At 40.7% G+C, this 26,783-nt stretch overlaps 1 protein-coding gene across 2 annotated transcripts in view; it reads left to right on the forward strand.

Annotated features, from left to right (window-relative positions):
* The first annotated feature begins 6,893 nt into the window (after window positions 1-6,893).
* Window positions 6,894-26,783, forward strand: part of TNC (tenascin C) — a 163,878-nt gene continuing 143,988 nt past the window's right edge. For both annotated transcript variants that reach the window (XM_029611938.1, XM_029611936.1), the window contains exon 1: window positions 6,894-7,155. The gene's annotated coding sequence lies outside the window, so the exon portion shown is untranslated. The remainder of the gene's footprint in view (window positions 7,156-26,783) is intronic.

The following is a 26,783-nucleotide window of genomic DNA, read 5'->3' on the forward strand; positions in this document are numbered from 1 at the left end:
TTTTAACCAGTTACCAATCCAAAATAGAACACTGCCTCCTATGCCATGACTTTGTAATTTTGTAATGAGTCTCTCATGACGGACTTTATTAAACGCCTTCTGAAAATCCAAATATACTATATCAACTGGCTCACCTTTACCTACATGTTTATTTACCTCTTCAAAAAATTCTAAAAGATTGGTAAGATAAGACTCTTTCGTCTAAAACTATGTTGAGTCTTTCCCATTAAGCCCTTCTAGTTAAATGAACAGTGATTTTATTTTTAAGAATAGCTTCTACCATTTTGCCTGGCACTGACATCAAGCTCACCAGTCTATAGTTTTGCTAATAATATATTAGCAATTTCTTTTAGAATGCTAGGATGGATACCATCTGGTCCAGGTGGTTTGTTACTCTTTAGTTTGTCAGTCTGATCTATTATATCCTTCATTGCATATATATTCGTCTTAGTTGCTCAGAATCTCCATCATTAAAGAATATTTCAGGAGTGGGTATGTTCCCAATATCCTCCTTTGTAAAAACTGAAGCAAATAATTAATTCAGTTTTGTTGCTATTTCCTTGTCCTGCCTGAGCACCTATCTTGCCCTTTGGTCATCTAGTGACCCAACTGACTCTCTCACAGGCTTTTTCCTTTGGATGTACTTGAAAAAGGTTTTATTATTAACTTTTGCCTCACTGGCAGACTTTTTTTCAAAGTCTCTTTTGGCCTATCTAACTACATCTAACTTGCCAGTGCTTATGCTCTTACCTATTTTCATTATTTAAGTCTGCTTTCCTTTTTTTCTTAACTGCCTCCTTTATCTCACCATTAGTTATGCTGGCAACCATTTGGTCTTCCTTTGACCTTTAATGCATGTAACACATTTTATCTAGGCTTCCAAAATGGTATTTTTAAACAATGTACATGCCTCATGCAACTTTTAACCCTTACAACCACTCCTTTTAGTATTTTTTCAAATTTCCTCATTATATCATAGTCTCCCTTTTTAAATGTATATATGACTGTAGTAGTTTTTTTTCCATTTTAAATATCTCTTTGTTAATTTTCAAATAACATCAAGAAAACTTGATACAAGAAAAGCAAATATCTTAACTAATATATAGTACCTAGGGAAAATATGTAACATAAATTAGTCCTCAACTGAGGGAGGAAGCTTGATATTAAATAATGATTATTACAAGAATTGTCAATTCTGTACTTAATTAAACTATTGAAGTTCCCTGGAAACAAGGACAGGAGTTAAAGAAGAAACTCTAGTGAGATTCAAATTGTTTAGGGTCAAAGAACAGAAACCATTCATTCCCAGACTTAAGTAAACATTTACAAGAAAATCTGAACAAAAATATATAACCTAAAGCAATCCCTCTTTCTCTATAAGTTAAAAAAAAACTTTTTTGTGGGTTACTCTTGAAACATCTGGGAATATGGCAACTCTGTGACCCAAAAAGAACGAGTTCTGTGTATGGAAAAAATGTTTCAAAATCCATTCTCTGTCTGATTCTAAAGCATAAACAACCAACAAGATACCACGGGAATCCGTTTTTAAATCTTGCAAATAATTTGACAGATTTAAATCTCCTGTCTAGTCTTCCTCCCTACCTGAATTTTCCCTGTGAGAATCAGTTACCATTGGAAGGTAATACAATTTAATTAAGGGAGGAAAAGACTCAGGAAGATTTTGTAAAAAATCTGAATAGTATTTCCTAAGTAATTCCAAAGGGGAGATCAAGGAGGATCTAGGAAAAGTAATAAATCTCAAATACATTCTTCTAAGATAATTCTCATAATTTGCTTGTCTATGATGAGAATATTCTTTATCCTTAATTAAGTTACTATAGTAGTTTAACTTAATGCCCTCTCTCCAGTGATTATGTCAGATTTGATTACATAATTACTACTGATTAGCGATCCCAACAAGGTAACCCTTGTACCAGGTTATGTGTTCCACTGAGAATTAGATCTAAAGTAGCTGTCTCTCTGATCAGTTCTAAGACCAGCTGCTTCATTAAGCATTCATGGCATGTAGAACCTTAACCTCTCTAGCATGTCTCGATGAGACATTGATCCAGTCAGTACCAGGTTAATTGAAATCATACATTCTTATTGTGTTACTAAATGTATTTTTTTTAATTCAACTAGCATTTCACAGTCTGTTTCTTCATTTTGTCTGATAGTATACTCCCACTGTTATACTCTTACCCATCACACATGGAATTTCTACCCATAAGGATCCCACACTGCTACCCGGCGCACATGTTATAAAATCGGGGATCACCACGTGCAAGTGGGTGCACAATTGTGCACCTTGCATGCACCGAGCCGCGCTACCTTCCCCCATTCCCTACCCCCCACCCCACCTTTCCTTCCTTTCCCCTACCTCCCCCGGCCTTTCCCCCCTACCTTTTTCTTTGTTTTTTGTTTGTTCTAAAATGTACTTCAGCCCTGGGGCTGAAGTAAGTTGCGCGTGCCGGCCAACTGCTGGTGCATGATCCCCGGAACAGTGGCAAATGGCCTCTGACCCCACTCCCACCCTGTCCCGGACCACCCCACCCCGCCCATGCCCTACCCCCCGACCGCCCCTTTAGTAAAGCCCTGGGACTTAGATGCATCCCGGGGCTTTATGCGCATCGTCGGGCCTTTTGAAAATAGCCACTCTAGGCACGAAAATCCAGCCCTATGTTTACATCCCTCTGATCTACTTCACCCTTAAATATAACCTGCAAAATTCAAACTTTCATGTTTTTCAAGTATTTTTGGAAGTTACATCCCTCCAAACCTTACACTTCTGAGAGACTGTTGGGTTTTCCCCATAGTCTAGTTTACAAGCCCCAGCAGCTTGGTTAAGGTGGAACCCATCTCTTCAGAATAGACTTCCCCTTCCCCAGAATGCACCTAATAAATCTAAAACCTATTGAATAGAAAACAAAAGTTCTTTCCTGCTGGTGGTAAGCTATGCAATTCAAAAAGATACACAACTTTTTTATACCATCTCTTCCTCTTCCCTACTCATCATTCAGCAATAGTAGTGACCAACTGGAAAAGACTTGTGTTTTGATTGATTGGTAGTCCTTAGCCATAGCTAGTTTCTGATTGCTTGGTTAGTACTTTACCTTTTAGAGCTGACAACAGAAGGAACAACCTTTGCTAGCACAGTTTAGTCACAGATATTCTTGAGGGTTTTCTTCTTCTTTTTCTTCTTCAAAACAAGGCAACTAAATCATGAGACTTTTACCTTGGTGAAATATTTTTCAGCTAGGACAGATTTCTGCTTTTAACGCTCAACTCTAAAACTAGCTGATCTTCATGAAGGAGTACATACCTAGTACTGATGCTAAATAGTTTACAGGATAAGAGGTGTATTTCAAGATGTCTGGTTTCCTTATTTGGTAAAGAAATTTGCATATGTTCATGATAACTGAAGTGTTCCAAAATAAAGGTCAACAATCAAAAAAAAAAAATAAGGTTTATTGGACTAACTTCATACATTTTTTGACTAGCTGTTGGGAATTAAGACTCCCTCCCTCAGATCCAAACAGAATGAACAAGTCAGAACAAGAGATGGCAACTGCAGGGAAAATGCCAGTGAATCATAGATCAGTGTTTCCCAGCCCTCTCCTGGAGGGTTTTCAGGTCCCCATTTCCTCCTATTAGACTAAAAAAAAGCATCAAATCACACAGCCCATCTTGCTACAGTGAACAAGATCCCTTTAATTGGGATATGTGTGCACAGAGATTTGCCACCACAAAAGAATCAGAAAACAATACCTGCCTGCGCACTTACAAAATCTCCCTAAATAGACTTTTTCACTTCTGCTTTCTTTCATATAAAGCAAGATATTGAGATTTAACCAATTATTTGTCAGCTCGTATCCTTTCTTATTATTGAATTATTTTCTCTTTATATATCTCAAGAAAAATCAGAAATGTGTCATTTCACTGATTGGTTACCAAAAGTAGAACTGCAGCATTTGGCTCATTAATATTCATTAATCACAAATTATACTATACTTATGTAATCCTAATGGCCTTTAAGAAGTAAACAACTACTGGTAACTTATAACTGGTTTTATTCTTCCTAATATCTATTGGCTTTCTAAGTGGCCCACTGTCACCTGTCCAGCTTTAAGCAGTTTCTGCCTTATATAATTATATAATAGAAAAGGGGAAGTTGAAACTCTTTTTCTAATTGCATAGTCCAAGCACACTTAACCAGTTGGGTTTTCAGGATATTCATAATGAATCTGCATGTGATATATATGCATACATTGGAGACCCAGGATATGTAAAGCTATCTCATGCATATTCATTTTGGCAATCCTGAAAACCCAACTGGCTAGGTGTGCCTGAAGGAGAAAGTTGAGAAATACTTTTACAAATTACATGACAATGGTAGTATAAAGGGGAAGGAAGAGCTAGAGTGATATGTTGTGTAAGTGTGATAAAGTGAGAGAGATTAATTATTTCTGGTAATGAGTTTAAAAAAAGCTCTCAAGCCTAAGTTGTTTTGGGGTTTGTTTGTTTTGGTAGGTATGTATATGTCCAAAATTTTTGTTTTGTTCATTTTGGTGGGGATTTTCATTTTAGTTCTTTTCTATATGTGTGTGTGTGGTGGAGAGGGGGGGGGGGGGGTTATATCTTTTGTTTTCAGCTATTTGTCTGCACCAGTCAGTAGCTTGCATGCATATTGGTAGTGCACAAATTGTCAAAAACAAGTACAATGAAAATTTTCATTCTATTCAGCCTGATGATTTTTAGGGATGTGAATCGTGTCCTCGATCGTCTTAACGATCGATTTCGGCTGGGAGGGGGAGGGAATCGTATTGTTGCCGTTTGGGGGGGTAAAATATCGTGAAAAATCGTTAAAAATCGAAAAATCAAAAAACCGGCACATTAAAACCCCCTAAAACCCACCCCCGACCCTTTAAATTAAATCCCCCCCCCCCCAAATAACTTAAATAACCTGCGGGTCCAGCGGCGGTCTGGAACGGCAGCGGTCCGGAACGGGCTCCTGCTCCTGAATCTTGTCGTCTTCAGCCGGCGCCATTTTCCAAAATGGCGCCGAAAAATGGCGGCGGCCATAGACGAAAAGTTCCTGGAGGTCCAGCGGGGGTCAGGGAGCGATTTCCCGCCGCGAATCGTTTTCGTACGGAAAATGGCGCCGGCAGGAGATCGACTGCAGGAGGTCGTTCAGCGAGGCGCCGGAACCCTCGCTGAACGACCTCCTGCAGTCGATCTCCTGCCGGCGCCATTTTCCGTACGAAAACGATTCGCGGCGGGAAATCGCTCCCTGACCCCCGCTGGACCTCCAGGAACTTTTGGCCAGCTTGTGGGGGGCCTCCTGACCCCCACGAGACTTGCCAAAAGTCCAGCGGGGGTCCGGAAGGACCTCCTGCCGTCCAATCTTTTTCGTCTATGGCCGCCGCCATTTTTCGGCGCCATTTTGGAAAATGGCGACGGCTGAAGACGACAAGATTCAGGAGCAGGAGCCCGTTCCGGACCGCTGCCGTTCCGGACCGCCGCTGGACCCGCAGGTTATTTAAGTTATTGGGGGGGGGTTCGGGAGGGTGGGGGATTTAATTTAAAGGGTCGGGGGTGGGTTTTAGGGGGTTTTAGTGTGCCGGCTCACGATTCTAACGATTTATAACGATAAATCGTTAGAATCTGTATTGTATTGTGTTCCATAACGGTTTAAGACGATATTAAAATTATCGGACGATAATTTTAATCGTCCTAAAACGATTCACATCCCTAATGATTTTATAATGCCAGTTCCCCTGTAGAAAAGCAGATGGTATTTATAGAACCTTTGATCACTCTTTCTGTATGACCACAAGCAAAATGTTATTTCGCCCACAAAAAAAAAAGTGATGGCTGGATCATTGCGGGGCTACTTGGCAGCCAATGCAAATGGTGTGGGAGGAGGGTCCCCCTCCAATGTCACGGCTAGCCTGTGGTGTGGGGAGGGACCCTCTGATGATGTGCTAACATAGACAGTGGGTCTCCTTACAATGACAGGGCTGTGTAAAAGCAGCCTTGCAGGAGCTTAATTTCACCACTGCTATAGTAACAGTGGCAACAATGCGCCCCCCAGCCTGGCATCTACATTGCTTGCCCTGAGTGATGGAATAAATGATAATGAGGGATGAGGGAGGGAATGGTGTGAAAAGGTGCCTAGACCCCTTTTAGTGAGAGCAGGGCAGAAATGGAGTCATGTGTCTCGTTTAGTTACATAGTAACATAGCAGATGACAACTAATAAAGACCAATTGACTCATCCAATCTGCTCAGTAATGCACCCGTTTTATTCCTCCCTCCCCTGCTTGTTCTTCTTGTTTCTTGCCTTAACTCCCATTGCCCTACAATAATTTCAAGTGGATCAGAAGGCAAAGTGTGAACCAACTTAGGATGGGAAAACTTAGTCACAATTGTTCCTTTCACCCCCCCCCCCCCCCCCCCAAAAAAAAATATTACTGTACCATTTTCTTTTGGAAGTTTCAGTTGCCAATGGCAGTGGTTTAATTTATCAACTTATTTTTAGGAATAACAACAGTAGAATCTTTTAATATTCCTTAAGTAACTCTTCACCTTCTCTGTCATAGGTCTCTGCTCCATACATTTAAATAAAAAGAGTTTGCCAAGAAGGAATTCCACTTCTACAGACTGTGTCACTTTCTTGTGACTCATTTGGTTCTTTTGAAAGGAACAGGGGTTTTTCTCTTTCTCTCTCTCCCTCTCTGCAGCCATACATGGTATGCAAATACCTTTTTGTGCCTGAGCCTGCGTATGGGCGGCTTTCTCTCAAGCTACAGCATCTCTAGAGAGAGGGGGCTGTTCCTTTAATTAAAAGTGGATAGGCTGCTTGCAGGCATTCCATTACAGGAGAACAAGCCAAGATTCAGCACTCCAAAGCACAGCCACGGTATATAAACCCTGCAGAAGCTGGCCGGCTTGACCACAGTTTGCCTTGATGTCAAGCATCACTGTCTCTCACACACATGCACTGCTGCACGCCACGCCAACTTTTCTAAGTTTTGACAGAAAGAAAAAAAAGACGTCAGGAAGAAAGTGGGAGTGCATTTGGACATCTCTCTTTTAAATATTCATTCAATGGAGGGTAACCATCACTGGATCTTATCCATTTCAGATCTGTAAGGTAAGATTGACGTATTTATTCATTGGCTTGAAAGGGGGGAAAAGGACAGAAATTGTTAGATCATTTGTGATAGAGATTCATTCTATGACACTCTTTGTTTCATTCAATCTGCATGATCAATGGCATTTCTTGAACTGCTGTATTATTTTAGTCAAGTATGACCCTGACTTCTGAATGTTACTGATGATGAAAAACAAATCAATTGGCAGAGCAAATTATTTCGTTTGCAAAAAAATATATATATACTCCAGCAGTATAACAGCAGTCGAAGAAATGTATTCTATTCATTGGACTAGGACTTCTCTGGGCTCCCTTGGATATTATTGATCGCCAGTGGGGACTACAGTTATGACTCTGCTTGGGGAACGCTTAGCGCCTACATAAAATGTTTCCGTCTATATGTAGTGGAATCGGTTTTTAGGTATCAAAGGGTTTGACGCTGATACTGCCACTTGCCGAAAAGTTTATGACACGTCTCTGCCATTGGTTTTCTGGGAGAGGAGGGAGTTTGTGACTCTGCTGCAGCAGCTTTTTTTTCTTTTTCTTCTTTTTTTTTCCTTTGAGCGTGAAAGACAAAGGGGCAGAAGCTTGTGCCCTTGTGAGTGGGGCAAGATGTGTTGAGTGACGACTCATCTGCCTCCTCCTTTCTGGAATATTAGTATATATATATGTTTTGTAATCAAAATGTGGTCATCTTGCTGTTTGCAGCAGTAGAAACAAACCCTTTTCCATATAAAGGCCAGTTATGCATGGTTATTATTTCTTTTATTTGTGGCGGGGATAGGAGGTAAGTTACATTCTCACCATCTGCTCTGTGCAATAGACTCACTGCTTGCTTAGTACCTCTTTCTAAGCAACTGGTTTCCACTTCAGAGCTGATCAGTATGGTTTGGTAGCTTCCTTCTATGCATAGATTCTTTGAAAATGTCAAACAGCCTAATCCAGAACTGCAGCCCACTACTGAGCTTTAGGTTTGCAGAGACAAAAGGGGATGCCCAACCGTAATTTGATATTTTCTGCTGTGCCGGCGGAGCGTGGAAGCTGAAGCTGTAGCCCTCCAGATCATTTAACTGGGTTTTCTTTAGCAGGTATTCTTGCCCGAGTTTCAGGACATGCCCGCGTCGAGCACAGCCGACAGCTATCAGCTGCTTCCTTTCATTTGTGCTAGCTCAGGTTCTTCTTTTCCCCCCCATTCTTGAATATACTTTTACAAGGCTCGTGGTGTTAATGACCGCAGTGGAAAATTGCTGCAGGGTAATCTGATTCTTTCAGCAGGTTGCTTGCTTTTGCCAGGTCCCATTGCTGAGTGGTAGCCTTGTAAAACTGGTAGCTTGGATGGCAGTAATAAAGAGAGAGAGAGAAAGCGAACCCCAATAAGCAGAAACAGTGTACTTCTGAACAGGTAAAAGAGCAACTTTCCAAGTATCAAATCGAGATCCTATACAGTTTCTTTAAACTAAGTTTCTGGAGCACATAGTCTATGCAGATAGTGGCACCTAATGAAAGAGTTCCATGAAATAAATGTATTTTTTTTTTAATCCTTGCAGTAGTATCATATGTGTATTAAAAGCTTACCGGGATGTGCTGAGTTAATTGAATGTCATCAAAATGTCAAAGTTTCAGGCAGAAATCAGCGGAAAAACTCAGAGAAAATAATTTGAGTGTTCAGAGAGTTTTTAAATATACTTTCTCATGGTAATTTGCATATTGCAGCTTTGTCTTGCAACAGAGTGTTATCACCTGTAGTCAAACACAGAGAGTCATACACTTTACACAGATATGCAGCATTCTAGATGGAGGGTAACCTATTTTGAATTGATTTTCACCTTTTAAATGAAATAAAACTGCATCTATGAAACATATTTTTTTAAATTTTCTGTAAGAAAAAGAAACAGGGTCAATGTCTACCTTCTGGATCTGTATCTCTGATGGTCATTAGCTTATTTTGAATGGATAGGAATTTGAGGCAAAGAGCCAACTTTTGAAGTCCAGTCTCTCTTGCAGCTCTCTCCCCTCAACATACTCCTTTGCACCTGCACTTACCCTTGAAATCATTAAGCTAGCTATGAACTCAAAGAAAGTGTAAGTGTAAGTGTGTGTGTGTGTGTGTGTGTGTGTGTATGTGTGTGTGCGCACACTTAGCACATCCTATGAGGATGTTCCCCTCCCCCTCCAATTAGATTCATGATCCATAGCAACCTGCTATTCATTCTCCAGCTTCTCTATTCATTAATTTCAGCCTCTATCTCCCCCTTGAGTCCTGGAAAACAGGCTTTAGAAGTTTTGGTTTCTAATCCTGTATCCACAAGGTTATCTGGCTATTTGCATGTTTTCTGCCCAGTGCATGCCTGTTCTACTGGATGAGTGAGTGCCCAACAAAGCAAGTCCTGTGGCATGTCTAATTGGATAACTGGCTGGTATATAGCAGGTACTTCAGACCAAGAAATTAGCAGCCAGTTAACTATCTTGAGCAAATTATATAAAGAGATCAGAGAATAGTGAGCAAAACATAATTTCCACAAATTGAGCTGGTTTCCTAGCTCTGTAACTTTGATTAAATTCAAATTTGTGAACTGCATCAAAACTGCCATCTGATGCTACTAAAAGAGTATAGAATCAATTCAAACAATTTTTCTTTTGTCTTTTGGAGATTAATGGGGAAAAATAACTGTCATAAAAGCAGATAGAAAATAGTTGAAAAATAAAATTGTCCATCAAATATTCATATTCAGATTTTCAGAGTGCACAGATGGCTGAGCCACAGAGACACTCTATTAATTACCTCCTCACCACCCACAGATATACCCATAAACACTGATTTACCCAAATGCATGCATCCTTTTTACTTGCTCCCAGCTGCCACCAGACCTGAATATATATATATATTCCTACTCCAAGTTAGCATAACTGGAGCCAGATCACTGTCAGAGCCATGCAGCTCCTATTATTTCTTAGGGGAACAATTTCAACATTTTTAAAATGTAATGCTTGCAGAAATCCAGGCAAGACAACTGGAATAAAGCCTTTCCATTTATTCTGTCAGAAAACAACAGGAAAAAAATCTAAGATATTTCCCCTATTTCTAAATATCAAATACAGTTTTCCATACAAAAGCTGCTTTTAAAGAGTCAATGCCAATTTTCCCCACTGAGGATCACAGCTTTAGCCTTTTAAAACCCAGTTTGACTTGCCCTAATGATTTGAATCTTTACAACATACATACCATCTCACTTATTGACATCTAAGATGAATTTTCATTTCACTTACTCCATTTTATCTCTCACACTCACCCATTTTGTCAAAACTCACACATGCAGAAAATAATTAACATATTTTTTTTTTACCTTTCAAAATGTCATCAATTGAAGCATATGGCACAAGGTATCTCTGGGACCATGGGAATATCAAATACATGCAGTACTTTCATATAACAAATGTGCATTATCACACATGATATACCATCAACAACAATTCATAACACTCCGAGGCCGCTCCAAAATTGGAACGGCCTCAGAGGGAACTTTCCTTCTGCCTCCCCCCACCTTCCCCTCCCTTCCCCTACCTAACCCAACCTTCCAGCCCTATCTAAACCCCCCCTACCTTTATCGCAAAAGTTACGCCTGCCTGAAGCAGGCATAATTCGTGTGCGCCAGTGGCCTGCTGGCGCGCCATCACCTGACCCGGGGGCTGGTCCGGAGGCCTCATCCATGCCCCCCAGAATGCCCCTGGGCCGGCACCATGCCCCCCGGAACGCCCCCCAGAACGCCCCGAACGTCATGCTGCCCCAAACATGCCCCCAACATGCCCCCCTAACACGCCCCCCTAGCAAATCCCTGGGACTTACGCGCGCCGCCGAGTGTATGCAAAATAGGCTCGGCGCGCGCAGGGTTTTTTTTTTAAGGGTTACACGCGTAACTTATGCGTGTAACCCTTTTAAAATCCACTCCATACAGTTCAGTCACACCACTTCATACCACACACATTATACCACAACTAACAGGTCATATCATTTCAAAGGTGAAAGAACCCATGACATACAGGAAGTTACTGCAAACAAGAAATATGCAAAAAGAAGATTTTTTTTATAGAAAAAATAACATTTAAACAACATCCCTTGGCTACCTAGCTGCAAGCTTCTCTTCAGAGTTGTGTGTGGGTGTGTGTGTGTGTGTATGTTTGTATTGTAGTTGTCCAATTTGTAATATGTCTCTTCTGTGTTGTTGAGTTCTTCAGGTTGTGGACTTTTGAAGTCAGAGGATGACTTTGGTGAGTGAGGCAGATAAATGTAATTTTCTTTATCTTCCTATCCTTCCTACGCTAGGCTATTCTCCATACTCAGCTCTCAGATGGTTGAAAAGGCAACCTATTCTAGGAGGGACAAAAAAGAGACTGATGCTTCAGTTTCATAAATATTTCCCTAATTATTTCCAATAAAGCTGAGCTGTGTACATGGTTTTAAATATATTGAAATTAAGTAGTGTGGGGATCAAAATGTTTTTGATTTCTTGTCCTTAGTTTGACTTCACGTTATGGATGACCATGCTCCATGTACTTCCATAGATTGTATCATATCAGGGAGAGGAAAAATAACAAGGAACTATCATGGAGATGATTTTAACAATAGATAATACATATGAATAGAAGAAATGCCATACAGAGTCAGCAAATCTGGGTCACTCAAAGCAGCACCCAACAGATACTAATGGGGAGATCCATTCACTGTTGTTCACTTCCAGCTCCTGATAGCAAGAAGTGGCATTTCCCATCTATTCACCTTGTTTATGAATCTGTTCTCCAGAAACTCGTTCAAACTTCTTTGAAACCCAGCTATACTAATGTCCTTGAAATATTATAATAAAATGAACAGGAGATCTATGGTGAATTTACACGTTACTCTTGATGACTAGTATGTGTTATAAGAGCTGAACTCAAACAAAGCATAGCATTGCAAGCCTGGAAATATGCAAGATGCACCTCACTATGCTAATTTGGAGACAAATGGGCATGATTCAATACATCATTTTTTCTTAAGCACAGAACAGAGGAAAAATCATTTCAAAATAGGCCCAATGTATTTTTGTGGTCAGTGTTTTCAACTTAAGGCCAAAAGAAATCCTGGGTCATGAGCTGGTAGCTGTTTTCTCTCACAGACTCCCATAACAGTCTTGGACAAGTCACTCAATCTTCTTGCAACTTGTTTCACATACTGGATAGAGATATGTTGATTTTTGTTCTTCTATTTAAAATAATTCATGCAGTCTAGTTGCCCACAATACATTGCAAGGTCACCCACACTCCACATGGTTGAATACATGTCTTTGAGGTAACAACAAGGATTGCTATAGGTCCCACCATCACTTGTGATTAAGCATGAGTCTACTTGTTGCTCTGTATTTGCGTATTTTGCCCCTCAAATATGGAATGGTCTTCTTCTGAATATCAACTCAGACCTTTATTACCCAGCCTTTAGAAAAACATTAAAGGCCTGGCTATTCATGCAGGCCTTTCCAGAGCAAATAATTTATGAATTAGCATATTAAATAAACTTGCTGCTTTTAACATTTTTATTACACTATGTTTGTATTATTGTACTAGTTTGTTTTGTGTTGGGTTTTTTTTGTGCACTATATTTGTATTATTGTCTGATATTTTAATGTTTATTGCAATCCATTTTGGGATGCTTATATGAAGCAGAATATCAAGTATGATATTAAAGTAAATAAATTATTAAGCACTTTAAAAGAATTTTAGACCATATTTTCAAAATGAATGCACTAACATTCACGTCACACAGAGTTATACTTACTCCCAGGCAAATGTAACTTTGTGTAGATTTATGTGCATACCTTCAAAAATCAGAAATATGCATGCAAATCCTTTCCTTGCCTCACCTGTGCCTCTGGGAATATCTGTGTCTTACTACTGTGGGAAAAAATACACATGAAATCAGGTTTCATACATATGTTGACCCACAATACCCACTAGTTGATTTTCAAAGCACAACTTATGTACGTAAAACAGAGTTTTATATACATTAAGGGCCGGATTTTAAGATTTGTGCATGGGCGTAGATTTGTGCACAAAACCCGGTGCTCAGAAATCTATGCCCGATTTTATAACATACGCGGGCAGCCGTATCGGCACGCGCAGGGGGGTACACAATTGTGCAACTTGCGTGCGCCAAGCCGCACAGCCTTCGCTCTTCCCTCCGCCCCCACCTTCCCCTTCCTTCCCCTACCTAACTCAGCCCCCAGCCCTACCTAAACCCCCCCGTACCTTTAACATCTAAGTTGCACCTGCCTCCGGGCAGGTGTAGGTTGCACACACTGGCCGACGTCCAGCCCGCGATCCCGGGCACAGCGACAAATGGCCGCTTTGCCTATAGGCTCCAGTCCTGCCCCCGCCCCTCCCCTTTTTTCAAGCCCTGGGACATACGCGCGTCCTGGGGCTTGCGTGCGTTGCTGGGCCTATGAAAAATAGGCTTCGCGAGCGCAGGAGTGGATTCTCGGGGTTACGCGCATAACCCTTTGAAAATCCACCCCTAAGCACTTTGAAAATCAACCCCTAAGAATCTTTTTGAATTTTAAAAATGTTTTGAAATATAAAACCTATTTCTGCTTGCATCTGTCCATTGTCAGTTTTATAATGGTCTCAGCTATGTAGTTTCTGACTTTTCAAATTAATCAAAGTTAGGCCAGCAACTAGAATAATTATATTGTTCAGCACCAGTGAAATCACATTCAGCTATGGCCCACATCTTGCTGGGAGGCCTCTGGACTACTGGGAAATAAATGTTAAAAGGATATAATCTATTTCTAAAAAAAAAAAGATGGGAACATTTTTGTTTTTTTGGTTAGAAAGACACTAGATTAAAATAGAAGGTGGGAGGACCATTTTCAGTCACTATGTGGCTCGGCTAGTTAGCTGGACAAAATATTCAGCTAACTAGCAAGGTATATTTAGCAGCACAGTCAAGCCACTGAATATGCCCGGTTATTTAAAAATTAGCCAGTTATGTCTAACCGGATAACTTTAGACAGACCTACAGCCCGACCAGAGTTAGCCATATAGGTTAAGCTAATTCAGAATATTGGAGTTAGCCGCATAACTTATGCTAACTCTGCTTTGCTCAGAAATACCTCCCGCCCACTCCCGGAACACTCCCAACTTATGTGGCTAAGTTCAATCAATGACACACCTTCCACATATGAAACAAGTAAAACGTAAGCATTATTCCAGAAAATGAAGGCCCTAAACTGATAAGGTGGGCTTTCTGAGGTTTGAGGGAGCTTATTTTCACTTGACATTATGATGGTCTAATTATATAGCAACTTGCATAAATTTGTAGTCTGTTATACACCTAAATTACACCATACACATGTAAGCTTGCTTTGAAAATGATCTCATGAAGACTATCCACAGAAAGTTACACCTGCTACTTTGTTCAGTGAAAGTACACAGGGAAATTTCCATGCACGCTTTTCCAAACCGAATGGTATGCAAGTAAATGCAAATCCCATCTAGACTCTTCCATCAATGCACTTAAAATTAGATGCATACAGGATGTATGCACATCATTGTATCTGCATATCAGCTGGGCAGTATTCAAAAGGGCCATTTCTGTGTGTAAAGGACTGCCTTACCCACAGCATTCCCTTTGAAAATTACCCTCATTAAATCAACTATGACTACTGTTAAACTGAAGAGATTGCTTTTTATTTTATATTCTACTAACTTGAGTTAGCTGAGAAAGCAACCTTTTCCTAGCCTTGCTATGACAAAGGTCACATTTAACGGTATTTGCATATACAGTCAATAAAGATTTTTGTAAAGAGGGCTTGCTTTCTGTGCTTCTTTTTGAAAGGCCTTATTGACAGCCATTCCGCATCTCAGCAATAATTCTTTCCCTCCGAAGCACCCATAACACAGCAGAATACACTGTGCACCAAACGTAAATTATATTCTGTTATGAGGCAACAATATGCATCATTTTTGGTTTATTTGTTTGCTACAATGAAAAGATCAATTCATTTCAATTTTAATGGAGGCGTTGAGAATTTCCCTCTGGTCCACAGATCTGTAATTGTGCTGCCGCTCAGCTTTCCGTCCTGCTAATCTCAGATGCTGCCAAGTTTCTAAACATCCCTTCCAGATCATCCCAGTGTGTGTGAATAGGCTGCAACTTTTTTTTTTTTTCCATCTTATTCCTGGGAAGCGGAGGTTAGTATTGCCAAGTCTCAGTTCAACCATCCATCACATATTAGTCTTCTGGAGGCCCATTCTATTTCAGCAGTAAGGAGCACTGCTTGATTAGAAAGACAATCCCCCCCTCACTTAGAAGGATAAGAAAGAAAGCAGGCTCTCTTCCCTCTCTGGTTGCTTTTCAGAATACTATAAGGAAATGAAAATAACTCATGGTAACACTTAATTCTAAAGAGGAAGTCAACCAGGTTGAACTAGATGGAAATATGTTTTCATACATGGAAAAGAAACTTGTGAATTTAATCATAACCCAAGAATGGGAGAAAAGTTGATGGCACCTTATGGGCCAACAGATTTATTGGGGTATAGGTTTTCGAGGACAAGAGGCCGTTTTGCCAGGTGTATGTTCAACATTTTTTGTTTTGCTATTCTCATTTTTAAGAATTAGTGTTTCTGAATGAATTCATTTCATTAACAGGTCTTATTACATCATGTGACTTTCCCCGAGACCAAGAATGCAACAATTCCAGACACTCCAAATAGAAATATGTATATTATTCTTACATGCTATGCTATCCTTACATGCCAACTTTCCAACATAGAACTTTCATTGGCTAAATATCTCAAAAATAAGTTATGGATATTCCTCCAGTTGGGGACAACTTGGTCATCCTCCTTCTATACTGTTTTCTTATCCTTCTCTCCATCTCAAAACATTCTGAGATTAGTATTTCTTTTATGTTTTGAAAAAACAGCAGTATTTTGGTAGTACACCCCATGCAGCTTTAGGAAGAGAACCAGAAGCCAACGTTGGATCAGTTTATCACCTGTGACTTTTACATTCACCTTCATTTGCGCTCTAGTCTTATTCACAATGAAATTCTATACAGCAGATCTGATTAATGATGATGATATTGCTTTTTTCCCCATTGGTTGGAAACCTCATTTCTTTTCTTGTTAAAATAGAAAGTTTAAAAGTGTTAGAAAAAGAAGTGGGTTTCAGGATGTAGACTAAAATTCAAATTATAAAAACAAAATGATCCATATTAAATATCTCATATTATGCCATAAATCTTACCACAGCATCAGAAAGGGAATAAGAAGGATGTCTCTGCTTTCCGCCAGTTGCACTGAGGTCCGAAGCCTGTCTTTTAAAAGGGAAAGAGCAAGCATTCATTTTCTCAGCGTTACAGTTGATAGGCAATGTATGAGTGTCATGACCAAAAAAATTACTTCCTCTGCTACTCATTTGGAAAAATTATGAGAAAGACAATAACAGTAACATAAGAATGTAAGAGCATAAAATTTGCCATACTAGGTCAGAATAAAGATCCATCAAGCCCAATATCCTGTTTTCAACATTGGCCAATGGCCATTCCAGGTCACAAGTATCTGGCAGGACGCCAAAAGGTTGATAGAGTCCATGCTTCTTATCCCAGGGATAAGCAGTGGATTTTCCCAGATCCACTTTAATAATGGATTATGGATTATTCTTCCACAAATTTCTCCAAACCTTTTTTAAACCCAGCTACACTAACAGTTTTTAGCACATCCTCTAGCACATCCTCTATAGACCTCTATCTTATCTCCCCCTCAGCCAACTCTTCTCCAAGCTGAAGAGCTCTTTAGCCTTTCTTCATAGAGGAAGTATTCCATCCCCTTTATTATTTATTATTTTGGTCACTCTTTTCTGTACCTTTTCTAATTCCACTATATCTTTTTTGAATTGTGGCCCTGTCCTTTAATCCTTGTTCTTTTCTATGCCTTTTCCAATCTGTCTTTAATTTGGACAGGTAGAAAAAATTCCTGGGGAAGAGGGAGAGATTCAAAGATCTGGAGACTAATATTAGTGAGAGCGGGAAGTCAAATGGAAACTGACTTCCCAGACATTAAAAACGAGCACAGTCCACAAGAACAATCAGGCTTATGCATCCATTTGTCAGTATGGGGTGGTAAACTCTGTTCCTCAAGACCCACAAACAGGCCTGGTTTTCAGGATATCCATAATGAATATGCATGAGATATATTTGCACACAAAGAAGACAGTGCATGCACATCTATGTCGTACATAATCATTGTGGATATCCCTAAAAACCAGATCTATTTGTTGCACTTGAGGACTAGAGTTGGCCATCTTTGGCATAGTGCAACTGATCAAAAAGAAGTGCAAACCAGGGAGTGTAAGTACTGTAGGGAAGGAAGTACAAGCATGGGTTAGGCTATTCATGCAAGATACCAGGTAACATATGTGGCACTAGAACCAGAAGAATATGGTGTAAATACTTCTAAAGAAACGCTGGGTAGACAGAAGATAATAGTTTTTCCTAGTTATTACTGCAGGAACAGTGGAAAGGTAGATGAGATACAGAGTAATCTTTTCCCAGTGTTAGTTTCTCCAAGGAATGTGAATTTTTCATTCAGCAATTCCCATATGTAGTAGCATTTAATTGGACCTGTTGAGCAGCCACTGTGACAAACATCCTAAGAAGTGATGTACCACCCAATGTCCATTCAACAAAGTATATGAAACTCCGTTATATTTAGAATCAACAATTTCACTTGGACCTCCTATGAACTGTTTAATAGCTGCATGGCTTTTAAAGGAAATTGGAAAGAAAATGAACAAAAAAAGGGTGATGGTTCATGCATTCAGATGAAAAATTAGAAAGCTTCATAGTTCTATAAAACATATGCAGTTCTCATCAGATTCAGAAACCCTGCTGCTGCAGGTACAGATTTGCCTCTGTGTTTATTTTATTCACTGAAGCACAAAATAAAATTGTATGGTGCACATCAAAACCAGATGTTTCTCTTTCCTTTGACATTCCATTAGATACTAGGCTACCATGGAAAGATTCCTGTTATAGGATGCATTTTGCAAAACGGTGCATAAATCTGATAGGACAGTTGCATCATGCACTTAGAGGTCAGAAAAGAGGCCGTGGCAAATAGCCATTCAAGAAGGTTGGGTGAATTAAAAAAAATATAGGGTTTAGAGTTTGTGTAGAGGCATCTGAGAAGCCAAATAACAGCAATTTGAGTAGTAAAGAATATAGAACAAGGGATTTGGAGCCAGGCAGGCTTCAGGGCATGGACTACATTATCAGGTTCATTACAATTTCCTTTATCTTCATCATGCCTTTTTGGACAGTAAAGTAGCTCTTCCATAGACATTGGATTGGCCTTCCATAGGAAAAGGTGGAGAAATGGCAGTGAACTGGTGCAGGTCATGACACTGGTGCAAACTAAGGGCAAGAAGGCTAAAATGACTGCCTACCTGTCAATGACAAATCTGCCTGATTATTTAACTAGCACTCTTACATACAGTACATTCAAAACTGCTTATTACTGTGAGAAAAAAAAATCCTACAAAGAGCTTAGTAAGTTGCAATATATGTGGCATGCAAGGCCACATCTGACAAAATGGTAAAAGCACCCTTTACTATCTGCACATTCTTTAGTTTCCAACCTTCACTGACAGCTGGCCTTGCCCATGAAGGGACAATATTTACAGGATCTTATACGTACCATGCAATCCTCAAACCCTGCATTACCGTCATGGCCTCACCACCTCACAACCCCTTTCCGCACATGAACAAAAGGCATCAAGGTCAGGAAAAAATGGGTACTGGAGCCTCATCTGCCATATAATCACTGCATCAACTATGCTGCATCCCCAGGAGTCATGTCATAATTAGAGGTAGGGTGGAGGGTTTCAGACTTCATACATCCCACACATCCCAGCATCCTGCCTCCTTTCACACTTCATCCATCTCACATATTGGAATAGGGCCCTCTATGATAGGATGACCTGCACTCCCCCGGCTTTTACTGCTCTGAACAGGAATGTAAGTTCATATGTAACTGTGCCATGTGTACACAAATGGACCCATGTGAAGGTCAAAGAGCGACTGCTGGAACTCACTCTTCTTTCTCTAAAAGCTGCTGTGTATTATCACAAAAGATCACGGGATGCATTCTGCAGTATAAAGAGGTGCTGGTAATGTATCTTCTATTGTGGTGTCTGTCTTGCTTGCTGATATGGTACTTGTGTTCTTCTACCTTGTTTGTGTGTCTGCCATTTGACTCAACCTGAACGCATTGCATCCTCCTTCTCTCGGTCCTTTTCTGTTGTACCTTTGGATGTGTAGGCGTGAGTGCAGTAGTGTTGCTTCCTTTCTGTGCTGTAGGCTTAGTTCCATGCTACATGCAATAGAAAGACATGTTCATTTTCTTTGCTTTCTGAGTAGCATCTGACATGTCTCTGAGCTTTGGCTTTGTTAGTTACATGGTATATCTGCTCTTATTCTGTGCTTCCTGTTTTTCCATTCTTTGCTCATGCTCATAAATGTAACTGTTACCCCCTTTCACTCTTTATCCGCTTTTCTAACTTCTTCGCTTTGCCCCTGACTACCCAATGAATGGAACAGCCTCAGCAAAGGGCGTATGTCTTCCAGTTCAGGTTTGCCACCACCAGTGAATATATGTATACATTCTCTGGAGATTTCTCTGGAGGGGAGATGTAGTTGCATTGGCTGCTTCTTTCCTGCTTTGCACCTGCTCCTTTCTGTGTTGTTTGTGAGACATCCTGACTGTCCTTTTCCCTCTCTTTCAGCCTTGCCTAATCTCTGGGAAGAGCAGGTGTAGGAGAAGGTCCCCTGGAGGAGGGTGGGGTATCCTCAAAGCCCCCAAGAGGCACTGGAACTCTGTCATCCTCCCCTATCCCAGCCCCAAAGGGAAGGGGGAAAATACATAGAAAAATAGTTCCTTTTGTTTTGAGCATAATAGATAATTGACTTTTCTGTTACATTTCGTGTCTTTTCGGGTGGTGAGGGAGGGGGGAGGGGAGAAGGGCTTATGCTTAGTGCTGTGTATGCACATGGTGGGTCTAAGTGTAGGAGTGTACATGCATGTGTACAGGGTAGGTCCAGATGGCATGCATTTGTGAGAGTGATTTGGAGCATGAGGTAAGAAAGGGGGAAGGGAAGGAGCTGGGGAGCCAGGGAAGATGTATGCTTAATGTGTTGAGAGGCTTGTGCAGAAGGTAGGGTCTGGCAAAGTTGCTTTTTATAGCCAAGTGCTGGAATGTGCTGTAGTTAGAAAGATTTCTGAAACACAGAACCATTTCAGAATTCTTTCCTGACACTTGCTCTTCTGTTCCTCTTCAATGAAAAAGACAGGATACAGTAGAAATAAAGAGGGTGGCATGGAATGGCTGCCATGATTTTTCTTGGGAGGATAATACAATTTAAATGACAGTTTTCCTCCCAGAGAGAACATTGGGAGCCAAGTAATTGCAAGAGAGATCATTTTAGCAGGAGGAAATCCACTGGTAGTAGAGGTCTTTGGAGAGAAAAATAAACGTCTACATAAAGATATGCATGAGTGACTTTATGTAGGCCAGGCTTGAGACTAGACATGTAGAGTATATGATGGATGTACATCCTGCACAATAACTTTCCACTGGTCCATCTAAATGATGTTATTAGGGATGTGAATCGTTTTAGGACGATTAAAATTATCGTCCGATAATTTTAATATCGTCTTAAACCGTTATGGAACACAATACAATACAGATTCTAACGATTTATCGTTATAAATCGTTAGAATCGTGAGCCGGCACACTAAAACCCCCTAAAACCCACCCCCGACCCTTTAAATTAAATCCCCCACCCTCCCGAACCCCCCCCAAATAACTTAAATAACCTGCGGGTCCAGCGGCGGTCCGGAACGGCAGCGGTCCGGAACGGGCTCCTGCTCTGAATCTTGTCGTCTTCAGCCGGCGCCATTTTCCAAAATGGCGCCGAAAATGGCGGCGGCCATAGACGAAAAAGATTGGATGGCAGGAGGTCCTTCCGGACCCCCGCTGGACTTTTGGCAAGTCTCGTGGGGGTCAGGAGGCCCCCCACAAGCTGGCCAAAAGTTCCTGGAGGTCCAGCGGGGTCAGGGAGCGATTTCCCGCCACGAATCGTTTTCGTACGGAAAATGGCGCCGGCAGGAGATCGACTGCAGGAGGTCGTTCAGCGAGGGTTCCGGCGCCTCGCTGAACGACCTCCTGCAGTCGATCTCCTGCTGGCGCCATTTTCCGTACGAAAACGATTCGCGGCGGGAAATCGCTCCCTGACCCCCGCTGGACCTCCAGGAACTTTTGGCCAGCTTGTGGGGGGCCTCCTGACCCCCACGAGACTTGCCAAAAGTCCAGCGGGGGTCCGGAAGGACCTCCTGCCGTCCAATCTTTTTCGTCTATGGCCGCCGCCATTTTTCGGCGCCATTTTGGAAAATGGCGCCGGCTGAAGACGACAAGATTCAGAGCAGGAGCCCGTTCCGGACCGCTGCCGTTCCGGACCGCCGCTGGACCCGCAGGTTATTTAAGTTATTTGGGGGGGGTTCGGGAGGGTGGGGGATTTAATTTAAAGAGTCGGGGGTGGGTTTTAGGGGGTTTTAATGTGCCGGTTTTTCGATTTTTCGATTTTTCACGATATTTTACCCCCCCAAACGGCAACAATACGATTCCCTCCCCCTCCCAGCCGAAATCGATCGTTAAGACGATCGAGGACACGATTCACATCCCTAGATGTTATTACCTCTGCCAAAACACTCTGAACAGTAAATGAATATCCCCCTTTATTTATGACAGTAGGCATTCAGGAATCCCTGTATTTGGCTCCGTTCACCAAAAGACCCAAACATCCCAGGATGAAAAAGCCCCATTGTTGCTGTTTATCGAAACAAGTAACCGAGCTTTCTAAATATTATTAGCTTATTTCACATTCCCTTGCATTTCTTCATGGGGAAGGCAATTTTGAAAGCTATTTTAAAACAGTGCTTTACCCATGGGAATAGGTTTTTAGAAAACTGCCCTCCCTATATGTAAGTAAACATATGCACGTAGGACATGAATGCTTATAAGAATGAGTGCAGTGTAAAGAGACATTACTGGGGGCAGGGATGGGGAGAGGGTTATACATAACTGCTCACTTTTGATTTTTTAAAGTATGCACATACGTTTTGCTGAAAAAAACTTCCCACACAAGCTAGCAAATGTAAATTTCTGCAGGTGGGTTTTCTGGAATAATTTTCAGTGAAAGGATTCACACACTTTCACTTTGAAAATGAGGGTAAAGTCTGGATGTAGAGAAGGAAATTGTCAAACAGAACAGTAAATCTGAGTGCACAATGCACGTGATGGAAATGGCTTTGAAAATTACCCTCCAAAATTACCTGCAGACTTCTCACCAATGAGAGCAGTCCTAAAATTCCCCCCAAAGCTGCTTAGTCTTCCTAAAATAAGGAGATGGCTATTTCTCCTTCTACGCTCAAAAGAGAAAAAGAGTTTTTATAGCATTCTGGAGTTTATGCATGAAGGATCTAGTTTGTTTTGTTTTTTTGTACAAGTCAGACTGCTTGGTCATATTTCTTTTTATGAGATAGCTTTACATATTAATAAGGTGTACATCTCTGCAAGTTTCCAGGATTTAGTACCAAGGACAGAGGAGCTCCAGGCTTGGATGGCAGGCGGTGTTCAGAGAAGTCGGTATTTTTTTTATTTTTAACTTGAGCCCTAATGGCTGCCCTGGCATCTGACATCATTCCAAATATCTATGGGGGGTCTCAGTAGGGAAGTAGGAATTGTTTTACTGGAATAAGGCTAAATAAATAACTATTAAAATTCACATCCCTAGTATGATAGTAGTAGAAAGGAAAGAAATATGTGGCTAGAGCAATGTGAAATTACTGAACTATTACTGTCCCAAAAAATACCCAGAGCAAATTTATTGGAACTATGCTTATGGCATAGTTTCAATAAATTTGCATTGGATACCCTGAAATAGAGGGGTTTTGTCAGGGCTGGTGCAGGGGTATTAAGTGCCCTAGGCAAAACTTCTGCCTTACATCCACACCCCCTCCCCCGGTCCAGATCCCAGCTCCAGCCTCCACCTCATTCACTCAGACAAACAAGAGTTTCTTGTCTTATTCACCCATGAACCCTTACACAGGCTGGCTCCCTCCCTCTCTCTCATACCTCCATTGCTCTCTCATAGACACACAATCCCACTCACTCTCTCACACACACACAGAGGTGTTGCTTGCAGCCCAATGAGTCTCTATGCCTCTCGGTCGTAAGTGGGATGGGTTCCACTCGAGGCCCCACATGACTGCTCTTTGACACCCCCTAATGGCTGGCACCCTCGGCGATCACCTAATTCACCTATTGGAATGCACTGGCCCTGGATTTTGTCTAAAGTCCTTTGTTTGATGTTCAAAGATGTACATCAAGGAAGATCCTTCATAGTTGCTGGTAGCCCAAATCACTTTGGTCTACTTAGTTTGTTTTGCTTAAGACCCTTGATTATCAGAGGTAAACTGCTCTCCATGAGGCATAAAGTTTTTACTTTTCCTGGGCCATCATTATAGAAGGTGATCCTGATTAAGTTGGGTTTGAACTGAATTATTTGACTTAAAAAAAAAAAAAAACCTCAAAACATGGTTCTTTGTTCAAGTTTTTCAGAAATAATTGGGACTGAGGTCTTTTCATAACAGTGAATAGATTATAGTTTCCATTGTTAGTTATTTTCTCCTTGTGTTGAGGCCACTAGGTTGGCCAACCTTTGATTGTTGATTGTTTTTTTGGAGAAGAGGTTACAATTAATGCTGATAATGTTTTTGCCTTTGCCTATGTTTTTATATAGGATTGGGTATATACCTCTGATGAAGCATATAATAAAGTGTAAATAAATGGTTAAATAGTAAATTCTTGGATGCATCATCGGGTAACTTTTACTGACTGGACTCGATACACATAGAGTCCCTTGAAGTTGCTGGCAAATAGTTAAGAAAAGAAAGTCACATATACAGGGCCAGATTTAAGATTATGGCGCCCAATGGCAGAAGACTAGGGTTGAGGATTTTTGCCCCCAGAAATCAAAGAGCAGAAAAGGGAGTCCCAGGGTTTGGGCACCTTCAGAATTTGGCACCCTAGGCACATGCCTATGTTGCCTATGGCTAAATCTGGCCCTGCACATATATAGAAATGCACAAACTTGGTTTGTCCAGTGGGTCAGTGGCAGTGCTATGCCATGCAGAATGACCCCGATTAAATCTCTGAGTTAGCTCTTCTGCTCTCCAGATCTGCTGGGGCAGGAGAGGCAGTGCCCATATCCCCATGGGGATATGATGGAGTCATGGACATTGTTCAAGGGCACATATAATAAACAATCCTCAGCTAGGTGAAAATAATATTAATGCTCTGTCTAATACAAAATCATTATTTTTCAATTTCTTTTAAGCATAAAGGATAATTATAACATGAACTACTCAATTGTATAGCAGTTTGAAAGTATAATAATAGCCACATTTAGTGTGATATCTCATACTTGTCTCTCATATAAATAAAGAGCCCTTTCTACTTATTGAAATCCAAGATTTACTCCCCTTGATGTTGCCACATGCATCACACCTGAGACATTGCCATGTTTCACTACCTGCCTGGGGGTGTAAAATGTGCCAAACGCTGTCCTATTCAGACACTGGCATGCACTTCTCTTCGCATTTCTAAAAGCAATAAAGGAGACACACATTTTAAACTATTTGGTAATGTGCAGCACAATCCAATGAATGAAATGAATTCCAGGAAGCTCTTCGACCAATCCCAACAAAGGATGCTCTGCACTTGATATACTGTCCGCCTTCCTAATTGCAGAGACAGTGAACATGCGGATATCCTAATATCTCACCCAAGAACAATACTGGAGCACTGCCATAGTGGGGGTTACAAAAGAGTATTCCATCCCAGCTCCTCATTCAAACCAAATGGTCCCAATGGATTCAATCTGAAAATCCAAAGTGTTTAATTGTTTTTGAATATTACCTCTTCACCAGTGGCTTCTAATTTGTACAATGACTGTATTCCATACAATTCTCAGCTATGGGTGCTGCAAAACTGTTTGTTAAAACAAGTGTAATGCTTGGTAAGACAAGCTTTTGTCATTCTTTTAGTGTTTCCCACATATATCAAAGGACATGGACAGATATTCACGTACATGACATTATTGGATGTGCAGATTGTGAAGTAATCCAACAGATATTCTTGTAAAGAAATCAAATGTTGCCAGGTGTCTCCTTGTGTAGTGTGTTGATAGGGAGCCTAACTTTCAGTCTAGCCCTGGTACAGCTTTTACGTGTGTAAGTGGACACATGGAGATTAATGCTAGTATTTTATAAGCTGTGCGGCTGGACCTGCACAGTATATAAATACTGCATCATTCAGCTCCAACAGTATGGGAGTCATTTTCATAGGGCCTGATTTTAAAAGCATTTACTCGAGTAAAAACCAGATTTACTGGAGTAAATTTACTGGAGTAAATTCACTTTACTTGAGTAAGTGGGTTTTTGAAAATTGCTACAATATATGCCATTGACTTGTCTATAGGATTTACTCACATAAGTGCACTTTACTTGAGTAAATGGCTTTTGAAAATTGCTACAATAGTAGCTACATTTACGCATGTAACTCCTTTTGAAAATTACCCCTATGTGCATATGTTTCAGTACATAGAAATATTTCCAATATCTGAAAACGCATACCTTATCTATCCCTTTTATAAACATACACCTGTATATTCTAGGTGTGTAAAAAATTATAATGTATGTATAAGGACAATCCTGATTTATACCAGCAGGCAGGTATTTTATAAAGCATTCGCATATGCCTTTTTGAAAATACTTGTGCGTGTACTTGAAATCACCAGTTTGCCAATCCTCTGCACTTCATCCAGTCCATCTCCACCTAGATCCTCTAGCACTTCATCCTAAACTCCTCACCAAGACACCCAAACTTCCCACCCAAAAACTGAAGAAAACAGATGAGTCTGATTTCACTTATGCCAGTCAATTAGCAGGTGTACAAATATATTTGTTAATGTATAAATGTACCTGTCTTATAAAGTAGCAATTACATGCATACTTCTGAACTCTGTCTCAGAACAACCCTAGCCCCCTTCTTTTTCCACCAATAAAATCTATGCATAAAATGGAAAATATGCCCATACTTCTGACATCTGTAAAATAGCATATCCACAGGTACATACTACTTGAACATTTATTTGCTATTTTTATGCATGAAACCCTTTTGAAAATTTACTACAAAATGTATACTTGACACTTGGTTAATGACCTCTATTCTTCATTTCTCTGAAACCATTACAGTTTAATGCAATTGGAGATACTGCTGAATGTATCTTTGGTGTTTCTAGCCTGAGCATAAGCTACACAAAGGGGTTCCCAAAAAACAGTTTGCAGAGTTAAGAGTGACCAATGTTTCTGCATGATTCTTCCTAGTTCATCAGCTCTATTGGTAAGTCTTAATACACCTGTCTGTCTATCCTCTGGAATTCTTTTGCTGGTCCAATAGCAACAGCAATGCTCAA

The sequence above is a fragment of the Rhinatrema bivittatum genome, chromosome 8 (genome assembly GCF_901001135.1).
Source record: "Rhinatrema bivittatum chromosome 8, aRhiBiv1.1, whole genome shotgun sequence".
Taxonomy (NCBI): domain Eukaryota; kingdom Metazoa; phylum Chordata; class Amphibia; order Gymnophiona; family Rhinatrematidae; genus Rhinatrema; species Rhinatrema bivittatum.